Genomic DNA, 14,768 nt, shown 5'->3' with positions numbered 1-14,768 from the left:
GGAGGAAGCTGGACAGACCTGGCAGGCCCAAACGTATGGTGAGGGTCTGCTGGGAACGTCTGGCCGAGCACTCTGTTGGGGAGGTCTTTAACTCCCACCTCCGGGAGAGCTTTTCCCAGCTTCCGAGGGAGGCGGGGGACATTGAGTCTGAGTGGACCATGTTCTCTACCTCCATTGTGGATGCAGCTGTTCGGAGCTGTGGCCGCAAGGTCTCCGGTGCCTGTCGTGGCGGCAATCCCCGAACCCGGTGGTGGACACCGGAAGTAAGGGATGCCGTCAAGCTGAAGAAGGAGTCCTATCGGGCCATGTTGACCTCCAGGACTCCTGAGGCAGCCGACGGGTATCGGCAGGCCAGGCGTGCTGCAGCTCGGGCAGTTGCGGAGGCAAAAACTCGGAACTGGGAGGAGTTTGGGGAGGCCATGGAGAAGGACTATCGGTCGGCCTCGAAGAAATTCTGGCAAACCGTCCGGCGCCTCAGGAGGGGGAAGCAGTACTCTGCCAACACTGTTTACAGTGCGGGTGGGGAGCTGTTGACCTCGACTGGGGACATTGTCGGGCGGTGGAAGGAATACTTTGAGGATCTCCTCAATCCCACCGTCATGTCTTCCACTGAGGAGACTGAGGCTGATGACTCAGAGGTGGACTCGTCCATTACCCAAGCCGAAGTCACTGAGGTGGTTTGCAAGCTCCTCGGTGGCAAGGCACCGGGGGTGGATGAGATCCGCCCTGAGTATCTCAAGTCTCTGGATGTTGTGGGGCTGTCTTGGTTGACACGCCTCTGCAACATCGCGTGGCGGTCGGGGACAGTGCCTCTGGAGTGGCAGACTGGGGTGGTGGTCCCTCTTTTTAAGAAAGGGGACCGGAGAGTGTGCTCCAATTATAGGGGAATCACACTTCTCAGCCTCCCAGGGAAAGTTTACTCCAGGGTACTGGAGAGGAGAATTCGACCAATAGTCGAACCTCGGATCCAGGAGGAACAATGCGGTTTTCGTCCTGGTCGCGGAACACTGGACCAGCTCTATACCCTTTATAGGGTGCTCGAGGGTTCATGGGAGTTTGCCCAACCAGTCCACATGTGCTTTGTGGATCTGGAGAAGGCATTCGACCGTGTCCCCCGTGGTATTCTGTGGGGGGTGCTTCGGGAGTATGGGGTTCGGGGCTCTTTGCTAAGGGCTGTCCAGTCCCTGTACGAACGGAGCAGGAGTCTGGTTCGCATTGCCGGCAGTAAGTCAGACCTGTTCCCAGTGCATGTTGGACTCCGTCAGGGCTGCCCTTTGTCACCGGTTCTGTTCATAATTTTTATGGACAGAATTTCTAGGCGCAGCCAGGGGCCGGAAGGAATCCTGTTTGGGAACCACAGGATTTCATCTCTGCTTTTTGCGGATGATGTTGTCCTGTTGGCTTCTTCAAACCAGGACCTTCAGCATGCACTGGGGCGGTTTGCAGTCGAGTGTGAAGCGGCTGGGATGAGAATCAGCACCTCCAAGTCCGAGGCCATGGTTCTCGACCGGAAAAGGGTGGCTTGCCCTCTCCAGGTTGGTGGAGAAGTCCTGCCTCAAGTGGAGGAGTTTAAGTATCTCGGGATCTTGTTCACGAGTGAGGGAAGGATGGAGCGTGAGATCGACAGGCGGATCGGTGCAGCCTCCGCAGTGATGCGGTCGCTTTACCGGTCCGTCGTGGTGAAGAAGGAGCTGAGCCAAAAGGCGAAGCTCTCAATTTACCGGTCGATCTACGTTCCGACTCTCACCTATGGTCATGAGCTTTGGGTAATGACAGAAAGAACAAGATCGCGGATACAAGCGGCTGAAATGAGTTTCCTTCGCAGGGTGGCTGGGCGCTCCCTTAGAGATAGGGTGAGAAGCACAGTCACTCGGGAGGAGCTCGGAGTAGAGCCGCTGCTCCTTCACATCGAGAGGAACCAGCTGAGGTGGCTCGGGCATCTTTTTCGGATGCCTCCTGGACGCCTCCCTGGGGAGGTGTTCCAGGCATGTCCCCCCGGGAGGAGGCCCCGGGGAAGACCCAGGACACGCTGGAGGGACTATGTCTCTCGGCTGGCCTGGGAACGCCTCGGTGTTCTTCCCGAGGAGCTGGCCGAGGTGTCTGGGGAAAGGGAAGTTTGGGCTTCCATGCTTAGACTGCTGCCTCCGCGACCCGGTCCTGGATAAGCGGAAGAAGACGAGAGAGACGAGAGTATCTTAAATGGATTGCTCACAGAAGAAAATGTAAGACTCACAAAAAGGTCTTATTTGCACTGCCGACAAGAAAATTCTACAGATACCCCTGCCTAAAGATCGACAACCTGTTGGGGGATCATGACCAAACAGGCAAAGAGGTCAGAAGTTTACATACAGTGACATGAATGTCATCTTGGATATGAATGTCATGGCAATATTTGGGCTTTCAGTAAATTTCTTTTTCTGTGGCAGAACGTACAGCATACATCTTTAATTTAAAAAAAACACTAGAGCTTAGTGCACAAGTTTTAATTTTTTGGGGGAGTTTTCTGAAATCAGGCAGCACGGTGGTGTAGTGGTTAGCACTGTCGCCTCACAGCAAGAAGGTCTGGGTTCGAGCCCCATGGCCGGCGAGGGCCTTTCTGTGTGGAGTTTGCATGTTCTCCCTGTGCCCGCGTGGGTTTCCTCCGGGTGCTCTGGTTTCCCCCACAGTCCAAAGACATGCAGGTTAGGTTAACTGGTGACTCTAAATTGACCGTAGGTGTGAGTGTGAATGGTTGTCTGTGTCTATGTGTCAGCCCTGTGATGACCTGGCGACTTGTCCAGGGTGTACCCTGCCTTTCGCCCGTAGTCAGCTGGGATAGGCTCCAGCTTGCCTGCGACCCTGCAGAACAGGATAAAGCAGCTAGAGATAATGAGATGAGATGAGTTTTCTGAAATCAACACAGGGTCAAAATTATACATACAGGATCAAAAATATATATACAGCACACCTAATAGTTGGGTAAAATGTCTCTTCACAAGATTCACCTTGACTAAACATTTTTGTTTACCATGAACAAGCTTCTGGCAGAATTCTGGTCAGATATTTCACGACTCTTCATGGTAGAATTGATAGAGTTCAATTAATTTTTTTTTTCTTGGCATGGACTCGACTTATAAGCACGGTGCATATAGGGTTGAAGTCAGGACTTGTTTTAAGCTTAATGTTAGCCTGCTTTATCCTCCACAACCAGCTCTGATGCATGTTTGGGTTCACTGTCCTGTTGTAACTCCCATGTCCCAAGTCATGTTCAAGTTTCTGATGGTTTATGCTGAAGAATTCTGAGGTCGTCCTCCTTCATTATTCTATCCACTTTGTGCAATGAACCAGTTCCAATGGCAGCAAAACAGCCCCAGAGCATGATTATCCTACCACCACCGCCAGCTGGTACAGTGTCCCTCTGTACATGGTGGTCATTGTGGCCAAACAACTCAATCTTTGTCTCATCTGACCATGCAGCTATCCTCCAGAAGGCTTTTTCTTTGTCTGTGTGGTCAGCTTCAAACTTTAGATAAGCTTGAAGGTGTCAATTTTGGAGCAGGGGGTTATATCTTGGATAGCAGCCTCTTAGTCCATGGTGATCTGAACTGTAGACAGTGATCCATCAGCTTCCAGTTCATGGCAGAGCTGTGCCATGGTGGTTCCCAGGTTATTCCTGACCATCCAAACCAATTTCATTTCAGCTGAGGGTGACAGTTTGGGTTTTCTTGAAGCAAAGTGGCTTGGCAAAGTGACTGCACCTCACAATAACTTGGATACAATTGTTTGAACTGATTTTGGAATTTGCAGTTGTTTAGAAATGGCTCCAAGAGACATTCTGGAGTTGTGTACATCTGTGATCCTCTTCCTCAGATCTGCACTGAGCTCCTTGGACTTTCCCATTTTACTCTGTGTTGGTCAATCCAATGAGTGCTGTAAACAAACCCTTTTTATGAAGGCACAGAGAAGCTACCAGCTGTAGTCAATCATAATCTCTAACAGGAAGTTAAGAGACCTCGGCCTTGGCAAGATAAGAGACATTTTGGAAGTTTCAGCACCTCTGAATGAATAATCTAAGTGAGTGTATGTAAATTTTTGACCCTGTATGTATAATCTTGACCCTGTCTTTGATTTTAGAAAACCCAAAGAAAATTAAAACTTGTGCACCAAATTCTAGGGTTTTTTTTTTTATTAAAGATGTATGCTGTACAATCATTCTGCCACAGAAACAGAACAGTTCAAAGAAATTACTGAAAGCCCAAATATTGTCATGACCTTCATATCCAAGATGACATTCATGTCGCTGTATGTAAACTTCTGACCACAACTGGTTGTGAGAAGAGATGAACAGAGAGATCTGACAAAATCTCAAACTGAATTAAGAGACAAAAATAATAATTTAAAAAATAATTGTTAAAAAGCCATTGTTATTTTGCATACATCATGCCATGTGAATATACACGGAGTGCAGAATTATTAGGCAAGTTGTATTTTTGAGGATTAGTTTTATTATTGAACAACAACTATGTTCTCAATCAAACAAAAAGACTCATAAATATCAAAGCTGAATATGTATGGAAGTTAGAGTGGGGTGTTTTTAGTTTTGGCCATTTTAGGAGAATATGTATGTGTTCAGGTAACTTTCACTGTGCAGAATTATTAGGCAACTTAATAAAAACCAAATGTGTAGCCATTTCACTTATTTATTTTCACCAGGTACACTGATATGACAACTCCAGATTTGCAAATAAACATATCTGACATTCAAACACAAAACAAAAACAAAATCAGTGACCAATATAGCCACCCTTCTTCATGAGGACACTCAAAAGCCTTCCATCCATAGATTCTGTCAATTTCTTTATCTGTTCATGACCAACATTGTGTGCAGCAGCAACCACGGCCTCCCAGACGCTGTTCAGAGAGGTGTACTGTTTTCCCTCTTTGTAGACCTCACGTTTTATAATGGACCACAGGTTCTCTATGGGGTTTAGGTCAGGTGAACAAGGTGGCCATGTCATTATTTTTTTCACCTTTCAGACCTTTACTGGCTAGCCACGCAGTGGAGTATTTGGACGCATGAGATGGAGCATTATCCTGCATGAAAATCATGTTCTTCTTGAAAGATGCTGACTTTTTCCTATACCACTGCTTGAAGGTTTCTTCCAGGAACTGGCAGTAGGTCTGGGAGTTGAGTTTGAGTCCATCCTCAACTCGAAAAGGTCCAACAAGCTTGTCTTTGATGATACCAGCCCATAGCAGTACTCCACCTCCACCTTGCTGGCGTCCGAGTCGGAGTGGAGCTCTGTGCCCATTACTGATCCAGCCACAGGCCAATTCATCTGGTCCATCAAGAGTCACTCTCATCTCATCAGACCACAGCACCTTAGAAAAATCAGTCTTAAGATATTTCTTGGCCCAGTCTTGACGTTTTATCTTGTGTGCCTTACTCAGTGGTGGTCGTTTTTCAGCCTTCCTTACCTTGGCCATGTCCCTCAGTATTGCACACCTTGTACTCTTTGACACTCCAGGAATGTTGCAACTCTGGAATATGGCAGAACTGGATGCTAATGGCTGCTTGTTAGCTTCACGCTTGATTTTCCGCAGATCATGTGCAGTTATTTTGCGCCTTTTTTTCCCCCACACGCTTCTTTCGACCCTGTTGACTATTTGCAATGAAACGCTTGATTGTTCGGTGATCACGTTTCAACATCTTCGCAATTTCAAGAGTGCTGCATCCGTCTGCAAGACATCTCACAATTTTATACTTTTCAAAGTCTATCAGATCTCTCTTCTGACCCATTTTGCCAGAGGAAAAGAGGTTGCCTAATAATTATGCACACCTGATATAGGGTGTTGATGTCATTAGACCACACCCCCTCTCATTACACAGATGCACAGCACCTGATATACTTAATTGGTAGTAGGCTTTCAAGCCTAAACAGCTTGGAGTGGGACAACATGCATTAAAAGGATGTTGTGGTCAAAATACTCACTTGCCTAATAATTCTGCACTCAGTGTACTGTACTATATTTAAAAATGCAACTACAACAATTGTGTTCGGATGTGCTGTGTAATTTTATACATCTGTGTAGATACTGAGTTTTGAAGGCATGATTAAACAGGTTTGGAATAGCCATTACTCCCATGCTGCACAGCAGAGTTCAGCTCAGTCAAGGTGAGTGGTGATGGATGCTTCAGCTTAGCTGCACTACGAACGTGTCTATTACAGTTCATCACACAAATCTCTCCTCACACAGATGCCAAATCAGATCTTTCGCTCCATTGTACACAACATTTTTACTCTGTTCTTCTTTCATTCTTTTCTCCCACTGCTCTGAGGTGCCCAATTTAAAACCTGTGCAGCTGAGAAATGAGGAGATGCTACAGAGACGAATGGGAGCTGTCACCTCGTCTGAGTGCTTGCCAGTTTTACTTTATACTTTTCGGTGTAATGTTGTCTTGGTCATTGTATAGAAAAGCTGGGGCAGTTGCTCAGAGTTGAATAAATGATCTTATTGCGATCAACAGATACATAGGAATGCACTGATGATCAGTTATGCAATTTTAGAATATTGAATTAGGCATATCAGACGCTTGCTGGCCGTGCTGTGAAAACTGTCCATGCGGACGCTCATCTAAGTTTCCAAATCTGTCATTGCTTAACTCTTGAATATTTTCTATCGTGAATACTATCATTAAAAAGCTTATAATCTCTGCTTTCCAAATAAATTTACCTTGTTAAGATCTGTTCAGGTGGCACGGTGGTGTAGTGGTTAGCGCTGTCGCCTCACAGCAAGAAGGTCCGGGTTCGAGCCCCGTGGCCGGCGAGGGCCTTTCTGTGCGGAGTTTGCATGTTCTCCCTGTGTCCGCGTGGGTTTCCTCCGGGTGCTCCGGTTTCCCCCACAGTCCAAAGACATGCAGGTTAGGTTAACTGGCGACTCTAAATTGACCGTAGGTGTGAATGTGAGTGTGAATGGTTGTCTGTGTCTATGTGTCAGCCCTGTGATGACCTGGCGACTTGTCCAGGGTGTACCCCGCCTTTCTCCCGTAGTCAGCTGGGATAGGGTCCAGCTTGCCTGCGACCCTGTAGAAGGATAAAGCGGCTAGAGATAATGAGATGAGAATGAGATGAGAAGATCTGTTCAGTATTTTGGGAGTAACGGCAGGTTGAATTTGGTACAACAGAGTTCACTCTCTGCTCACATTACGTCGGGAAACTGACGGTGCTTTTTGAGTCAGGGGAAAATGATCAGGCTCTCTGTTTCTCTCTTCTGATCGGTTTCCAACTGGATTACTCATGAATATCAATCAGATAACTTTTATAGCGATGTTCTTTCACTCTCACTGTTTCTGACGAAGTATTCAGCAAAATTTTCCATCCACTAGTTTTGATGTTATGATTCACAGGAGATTCTGAAGTGAGTTTTCATAGCTTTACCTACTTTTTTTTTTCAAATCAAACCGATTCATGTAAATAAATAACTGTTTTAGAATATAAATGTGGTTGTTTTGATAAAAAATATTGAGATCTTAGTGGTCAGAATTATATTTTTAAAAAACAGGAAGTCAGAAACCTGAGTGTCAATTTCAATTCCATTAACTGGAGTTGTTTATTGGATGTAGATCACACAGGTTTTTTTTTTTCAAGGTTAGCCCTGAAAGCTGTGAATATTAATCAAAATAATCATTTATATTCTTTAATATAAACACTAGTAGGCCCTACTTAGAAATACAAAGGCCTACAGAGCAGAAATAAGGTATTAAAAATAATCTTTTATTACTTTTTTATTGAGTGTACCGATTTAACGGTTTTACCTAATTAGCATAATTAATACAAATTAAATACTAGTTTGCATAATTTGTTTTTACAAATTTTTCAAACTTTGTATTCAGTACACAACCATCTATGTGCCTGCCAATTTCCATGTAAATATCTTGAAAAATAAAAAGTTATAAAGGAAAAACATTTGATCTCATTCATTAATGAGACCCATTTTGGACCATGTGATCCTCATAACACGGAATATTACGACAGTTTTCTAAAAATTAAGTCGGTTTTTTTTCAATCTTTGATTTGTAATATCTCAAGAATGGATAAACATTTTAATTCTGCAAAAAGTATGTTGTTCGGCAAACAATTCTGAATTCAGTGAGAGCAGTTTCAAGCAGTTTGGATTGAATTTTCACCAGATATGCCTACTTGAACATTCACAGTACTGTTGTTCTGGAAATTACAACCTATTGTAGAATTCTCATGTCACAATTGGCAAATGTTCAACTTACAGTCCATACACAGACCGTACAGTACATCCACTCCAGTGCAACTACATTTTGAAGGGGGGGAATGAGCCTTATCAAAACCCAGACCAATATTCCTTCAATAAACCATTTAACCAGATCCATGAAGCAGCCGTACAGCAAACAGAGAGAAAAGAGAAAACCTACACACTGAATTTGATTGTATGTTGTAGAAGTTATAATGTTATAATGGCAGAAATTGCTCAAACTTAAAATCTCATCTCTATATCTAATAAGTTATATAACATATATCCTCTGCTTCAGAAACAGTTATAAGATACTGCTGACTTTTATAGCATAATGCTGCTGAAATCTTAAATCTGAGTGCTCAGAAGATGATTAAGTTTCTATAACAGGAGCCTAGGGTGGAGCTAATTTTTAAAGTTATTAGATATAATCATCTTACCACCTAATTTGATTTATATATATATATATATATATATATATATATATATATATATATATATATATATATATATATATATATATATATATATAAAATTCTGGTAAAATTTTAACAAAAATGAAGAAATCTAACTGGTAGCTCAATCAGCATGAAGTTTGGCAGCCAAGCCACAAAGTCCACGACAATTAAGTCCTGCTGTCATTAGAGATGTTATTCAGTATAGGGCCTACAATAATACTACACTGGAATGGATTGGGGCAGTATTAAATATTATCAGTTTATTAAGGGTTTATTGCAAAGTATACAGTGAAATGTACACTGTGCAATCGTTATCGTGTTAATCATTTTAAAAACTGATCATTATGGAGCTAACGGATCTAGCTGATCCGATCCCACAGTGCCTGACAACATAAGCTGAAAATATGCTTCGGAATAAAGCCTCGACTGGCCCTAGGTCTACCTATACCCATACTGAAGACACTTTTTTGAGCACCTCTGAAGTCTGGATACAGAACTAGTGCATGGTAAATATGCCACATTGCTATAATTGTCAATGTATAAATAAACCATTTTTGTTGAACGATATATTTTTTACTTTATTGATAAAATATATCAAAAAGAAAGTAACAATAGGATAAAAAAAGCCTGTAGAATGGGGACTTCTTTTGAATATGTGTCTGTATACAATTATCCAGATATGTTCTGAATCTGTAGTTCTTTACAATATATACAAATACAGAGCTGCCCAAGAACACGTGTCTAATTTTTTTTTCTAAAACTTACTATACACATGCACGAAATAAAAGAAAATAAAATGATATAAATCATACATTAAACAAGAAGCCATCACAGTGCATTTTATCACAGAAATGCAAAGGACTAGAATTGTATACGAATTATATAATAATATAGTTTACAATTTGTACAGGGGCGGCACGGTGGTGTAGTGGTTAGCACTGTTGCCTCACAGCAAGAAGGTCCGGGTTTGAGCCATGTGGCCGGCGAAAGCCTTTCTGTGCAGAGTTTGCATGTTCTCCCCGTGTCCGCGTGGGTTTCCTCCGGGTGCTCCGGTTTCCCCCACAGTCCAAAGACATGCAGGTTAGGTTAACTGGTGACTCTAAATTGAGCGTAGGTGTGAATGTGAGTGTGAATGGTTGTCTGTGTCTATGTGTCAGCCCTGTGATGACCTGGCGACTTGTCCAGGGTGTACCCCGCCTTTCACCCGTAGTCAGCTGGGATAGGCTCCAGCTTGCCTGCGACCCTGTAGAACAGGATAAAGCGGCTACAGATAATGAGATGAGAGACGATTTGTACACACGACAACAAATATAAATAAAATAAATAAATGTAAATGAACAACTGATGATATAGTACCAACTAGACAGGGACACTCTAACGAGTGCAAACCCCGCCTTTTCCCTATTAAAATACATTGGGCGAAAATTTCGAAGTTCTGCCATGACTTTGACCTTTGACCTCCAAAATTTAATGGTTTCCTTCCTGGGTGATTGGCAACACATGTACAAAATTTGGTCCAAATCGATCCATTGGTTCTTGAGATATCTTGCAGACACACAGACAGACAGACAGACAGACACACACACACACAGACTGACGCAGGTGAAAATAATAACCCCTCCGACTACTGTCGGCGGGGTTAACTAGAACATACATAAAATGGACAATTGTAAAAAGAAAATAAATACATTACTTTTGTAATCTTCGAGTTGATTGCTCTATCATTAAAGTTTAAGATATAATGCACAAACTTTCTCTATATGGTTTTCCGTACAAATGAAATATGTTCAGGGGGTAAGACCACATAAAGTGAATGAAAAACTATTTTCTCTCATTTAAGCTCCACCCTACAGTAACCATGATGGTGATTTCAGCTGCCAGGCAAATCATTTATATTAATATGTTATTGTTTCGATTGTAACTAATGTACAGGGACTTGTATGGCAGACAATCAATAATGTCAGAGTAATAATAACAAAAAAAGAGTTAAGAAGAAGAAGGCTTTATTTGTCATGTGCACACTCAAGAACAGTGAAATTCGTCCTTTGCATTTAAAGTGCTGATGACACGTTTTTGACATCTTTAGCAATGTTTTATAACATAAAAAGTAATTCCCGATGATCCATATATTAATTCATGAAGGCGCCTATTTTACAAGTTATGATGATAAACGCAGCTATTTGGGCAAATTTGACGGGGCTGCAGCACCCAGGAGACGAAGGAGGAGGAGGAGCTATATGACCTCAGTGAAAGAACCTTCCTCCTAACTTACCAGTTTGTTGTTGATGCGACAGGTGTTCAGTTTATCATTATTAGTATTTTTATTAGACATTATTATACATTATTATATATATAGTTATGTCTTCGCGTTGTGTTGCTGGCTTTTGCTCCAAAACCCACAAGGATGGGGTAAGTTTATTCAAGTTTCCCAGAGATCCCGAGCTGCATGCGAAGTGGGTGAAGCAAGTCAGGCGCACTCGTGACAAGTGGGAGCCCTCACCAACATCCGTCCTGTGCTCTGAACACTTCGATTTGGATTGTTTTGACACCCTTCCCAGCTTAAAAGAATCTCTTGGGTGTTCAGTTCAGCACAAACATGTGTTACTACCATCAGCAGTGCCTACACAGTGTTGCCAGATTGGGAGGTTTCCCGCCCAGTTGGGCAGTTTCAAGTGCATTTTGGTGGGTTTTGAACATATTTTGGGCTGGAAAATGTCAGCACTATCTGTTGCCAGATACTGCTGAAGTTTTCCAGCCCAAAATATGTTCAAACCCCACCAAAATGCACTTGAAACCGCCCAACTGGGCGGTAAACCTCCCAATCTGGCAACACTGACAGTATTCCGGAGGGGGTCTACTAGTAGCTATGCCGGATCCAAAGACGGTCCTCCTGTCAGAACATGTGTTGTGAAATGACATAAGATAAAGGTACGTAGAGCTATAGATTCTACATGATAATCATAAATGTAATCATAAAGTCAGCGTGATATCAGTCATGTATTGGCCAGGCCCTCGCTGCCGTTGCCTACTCCATGAAGGACGAGAGGATCTCTTCCTGGCACGGCGATCCTGGGATCTGAATTACTCCTGCCACATCCCTATAATCCCACGACTATCCTCGGAACCTGCCATTTCCAACCGGCCAAGACTTCGCATCTGCAGCAGTGGGGTAAACACTGGGAACATTCAGCTGCTGGAATACTCACACTGCTCGCAGGCAGTGACATACACCAAGGCTAAAGCGGCACTGGTCAACAGCAGATCAGTGTTAAACAAGACCTTCATACTCAATGACTTCTTCTCCCGTCATGAATTGGATTTGTTATTTCTGATTGAGACTTGGATTTCTGCCGGAGTTGGTGAGTCTTCTGCCTTCGGCGAACTGTGCCCTGCGAACTGTTCATTCATCAGCACTCCAAGGTGCGTTGGACGAGGTGGTGGAGTGGCTCTTGTTTTCAATAATGCTTTAAAAATTCAGAGGCTTTCCTTGAGCACATATTCCACTTTTGAACTACAATGTGTGACTGTGGAGTCTAAACAAAGCCCGCTGTTGTGTGCACTAATTTATAGACCCCCCAAACCAGATAAAGACTTTATTTCAGAATTTTCATTTTTTCTATCTCAGACGGTCTCTACATATGGGCGATTTCAATATTCATGTCTGCTGTCCAGATAAACCCATGGTTAAAGAGTTCTGCGATGCATTGGATGCATTTGGTTTCATTCAACATATAGACCAAGCCACTCACATACTGGGCCATACTCTTGATTTAGTTTGATCCTATGGCTTCTCTGTTGAGAATATATCAATGGACAATGCCACTTTCTCTGATCATAAGCCTATATTTTTTAACATCAGCATTCCAAACCCTGTGCAGACAGCCAAAGCCCCTGGACAGTTCTCCCGTCGCCTGAATCCTGAGACTACTGCTCAGTTTGTAGAGCATTTTTTAAGTAAGGATGTTTTTTCAACCATGTCCACAGCAGTAGCCGCCTCATGCAGTCCTGATGATTTGGTTACCTTATTTAACTCTTCCTGCTTGGGGATTCTTGATGTAGTGGCTCCGCTCCGTTATAAACGTTCTAATTTTAAATCTAAGGTATGGCTGGATGAAGACACTCGCTCACTCAGGCAGGCCTGCCGCAGAGCTGAACGGAGATGGAAGAAAGATCGCCTCACTGTCTCCTTTGAAATTTTTAAGTCTACCTTGTCATCTTTCCAGTCAGCCGCCAAAGCAGCCAGAGCCAAACATTTTTCAGATATAATCAACCAGCATTCCAATAGACCCAAAATTCTTTTTAACACTATAAACTCCATCATAAACCCACCTCTCTCACCAGCCCCCATCACAACTTCGCATACTTGTGAGGAATTCTTGAATTTCTTCACTAACAAAATTGAGAATATTAGAGCTACTTTTCCACCTCCAGCTCTAACCTCCTCACATACACCCCCACCTTCCCGCTCAATAGCTACTCTCTCTCACTTTGACCCTTTATCCCTGACTGCCCTAAATGACATTGTCAGGCATATGAAAACCACCTCCTCTCCTGGTGATGTCCCCACTCTCATTTTAAAGGAAGCTCTTGATGTTCTAGGCCCTTCCCTACAGCTGATTATCAATGCTTGTCTGACATCAGGTGCTGTCCCAGCCTGCTTTAAGCATGCAGTCGTCCAGCCACCGCTTAAAAAACACAACCTGGACCCCAAATGTCTAAACAACTATAGGCCTATTTCTAAGCTGCCCTTTATTTCCAAGGTTCTGGAAAAAGCTGTTCTTGCCCAACTGTCCCCCTATCTGTCCCAAAACACAGTTTTAGAGCCTTTTCAATCCGGTTTTAGACCTTTCCATAGCACTGAGACTGCACTGCTGAAGGTTACAAATGACCTACTCCTCACTCTGGACTCGGGTGAGAATGCAGTCCTGGTTCTGTTGGATCTCAGTGCGGCCTTCGACACAGTGGACCACAACATCCTCCTTAACCGCCTCGAGGGGCGGGTGGGCATCAGTGGCACAGCACTACTCTGGTTTAAATCATATCTACTACACAGAACTTTCTCAGTCTCTATCGATCACTCTTCCTCTCCCTCAGCCCCGGTCTCATATGGTGTCCCACAAGGTTCCATTTTGGGCCCGGTGCTCTTCTGTTTATACATGCTCCCCCTAGGTGACATAATTCGCCAACACAATGTTTCATTTCATTTTTATGCAGATGACACTCAGTTATACATACCATTAAAATCAAAGGATTCCACCCAGTGTTTGTTGGACTGCCTGGATGTCATTAAGTGTTGGATGACCAAGAACTTTCTCCAACTCAACGATTCTAAGACTGAGGTTATCATTTTTGGTCCCCCCCAAATCAATCCCCTTTGTGACTTCTAGTTTATCTACCCTCTCACCTTTTGTGAAACCATACGCCAAAAGCCTCGGGGTCATCTTCGACTCCGAACTTTGTTTTAAGAGACAGATAAACTCAGTCATTAAAAACAGCTACCACCAACTCAGAGTCATTACCCGCCTTAAGCCCTCTCTATCATTCCAGGATTTAGAAACCATTATACATGCCTTTGTAATATCTCGCCTCGACTACTGTAACGCCCTATATTTTGGCCTCCCCCAGTCCCAGATAGCACGCTTACAGCTGGTGCAGAATGCTGCTGCTAGACTTTTAACTGGTACTAGGAAGCATGATCACATCACTCCTGTCCTCTCCTCTCTGCACTGGCTCCCCATATGTTTTAGAATCCAATTCAAAATACTTCTTTTAGTTTTTAAGTTTTTACATGGTCAGGCCCCTTCCTACATTTCAGGCATGCTGCGACACCACTCTGCACCCAGGTCTCTCAGATCCACTAACCAAGGCCTCCTCCATGTTCCCCGGTCCCGCCTCATACATAAAGGTGACCGAGCCTTTGCAGTGGCAGCCCCACGTCTTTGGAATGGTTTGCCTCCAGACATCAGACTAGCTCCCACTATCACTACTTTTAAATCTAGACTGAAAACACACTTTTACACCTTAGCCTTTGCTTCTTCGTTCTTAGCTTTCTTCTCTCCCTTAAGT

This window comes from Neoarius graeffei, chromosome 16 (assembly GCF_027579695.1).
Source record: "Neoarius graeffei isolate fNeoGra1 chromosome 16, fNeoGra1.pri, whole genome shotgun sequence".
NCBI classification, from domain to species: domain Eukaryota; kingdom Metazoa; phylum Chordata; class Actinopteri; order Siluriformes; family Ariidae; genus Neoarius; species Neoarius graeffei.
The sequence above is the reverse complement of the archived record's forward strand: the minus strand, read 5'-3'. Positions refer to the sequence as shown.